This window comes from Penaeus japonicus, unplaced genomic scaffold, assembly GCF_977035675.1.
Source record: "Penaeus japonicus unplaced genomic scaffold, GWHDUDI00000001_assembly GWHDUDI00000031, whole genome shotgun sequence".
Classification (NCBI taxonomy): Eukaryota; Metazoa; Arthropoda; class Malacostraca; order Decapoda; family Penaeidae; genus Penaeus; species Penaeus japonicus.
In genome coordinates, this window is record NW_028234433.1 from 18,740,656 (window position 1) to 18,743,155 (window position 2,500).

Genomic DNA, 2,500 nt, shown 5'->3' on the forward strand with positions numbered 1-2,500 from the left:
ATGTATAAATACATATTGATACGTACTTACGTAACGTGTTCATTTGATTGACATATCTAATTGTATTTATTCAATAAGCTTGTTTATCAATTGGTTAGTTTTCAAAATAAGATATTCATCCTTTTTTTCTAAAATTGGGAATCAGGTTTATTTCAAATTTATGAAGACTATTTGTGTGCCAATGATCTTTGTAATAAATACTTTAAAAAGAGAGCAACGTGAATTAGTCATAAGGTTGGTATTAATGAATATTGAAAATGAAATTTATACAAAGATATTGTTTTATGTTTACATGTCAGTTCCTGTCTATCAGGATATCTATTTATCCTTCTATGTGTCTGTAGATGTTTTTTGTCTATCTGTCCATTTATTTATTCGTCTGTATGTCTGTATGTCTATCTATCTATATGTCTTTGTATATGTATATGTATAATTGAACATATATATATATATATATATTTATATATATATATCATATATATATATAAATATACTATGTATATATATATATATATATATATATTATAATATATATTATATAATGAATGATGTATATATGTATAGATATATATATATTATTATATAGTATATATATATATAAATAAGGATTATGGTATATATGGTGGTATGATATTTATATATATATAATATAATATATATATGGATATGAGATATATATTCATGATATATATATATATATAAGTGTAATATATATATATATATATATATATATATATTTATATTATAATATATATATATATATATATATAGTAGAGTATACTAATATTTATATTTATATATATATATATATATATGATATATATATATAATATATATGTAATATACATATATGTATATATATAGATATATATCGATAATATATATATATATATATATATATATATATCTATATATATATATATATATAATATAGATATCAATATACATATATATATATATATAGATATATATATATATATAGGTATATAAATATATACTATAGACTATATAATATATAAATATACACATATATAATTACATATATATGTGTGTGTGTGTGTGTCTCTAAGATATATATATATATATATATCATATATATATATAAATAGTATATATATATATATATATATATCTATATAGAAATATATATATATATATAATATATATATATATATATATATATATATATATATATATATAAACATGCACACATTTTTATATCTCCATATATCTGTCCATACATTTTTCCTATCTATTTAGACACACACACACACACACACACACACACACACACACACACACACATATATATATATATATATATATATATATATATATATATATATATATATATATATATATATATATATATATGTCTATCTGCCGAGATATCTGTCTATCTATCTATTCACCTATCTGTCTGCCTACCTATCTATCCAAATATCTATACATGTATAGAAACATCAATGAAGCAGCCACATCCGTCACAAGAACACCCATAAGTAGACGCACACAAACACAAACAAACACCCTCCCCCCCCCACCCTTCCGATACCCACTAACACCACCTACCGTCCTACCCCCTCCCTACATCCTCCTACACAATCACTATCATACAAAAACAGTCACATAATCACAATCATACATTCACAATCATACAGTCACAATCATACATTAACAATCATGCATTCACAATCATACAATCACAATCATTAAATCGCAATCATACAATCACAATCATACAATCACAACCATACTAAAACAGTCACACAATAATATTCACACAATCACAATCAAACAATCACAATCACACAATCATACAATCACAATCATACAATCACAATCACACAATCACAATCATACAATCGCAATCCACCTTGAAGATTCGGCTAGCGACCGTCCAGATGCTAGTGTCGCCGCCCCGATCACGCCAGTGTTAAGTGTTATTGGGGATTTGCATAATAGCGCGGCTATAACGCCCCATGGCTAGTAGTGCATATGCAACAGATTGCTAGAAGACCTTTGGGTGCAAAACACTTGCAAGGAGCGGGGCGGAGGAGGTGCGAGATGTGGGTGGCTGTTGTGGTTTGTTGGATTAATTGGGTGTGGATGAAGTTAATGGAAGGATTTTTTTTTTATTTTAAGAGGTCTGCTTTTTCTTTTGTAGATTATTTAAAATCTAATTTTGAGTTGAAATTATGAATATAATCTGTTTTTTTTTTTATTGTTCTTCTAATTTTGAATGAATATAGGTATTATTGGTGTTATTGTTTATTCAGTAAAAAAAAAATGATAATGATAAGTGGAAATGACATAAAATATTTCTATCAACAATAACTAATCGACATCAGCTCCCCCCAATCTCCCCCCCTTTTCCCCTTCCTTCCCCTCCCTTGCCCCCTTGCTCACCCATCTATCTCTGGACTTTTCCCCTCCCCTGCTCAATAACTAACGCCCTCTACCCCCCCCCCCTCCCTTACCTCCCCATCACCCTTCCCCT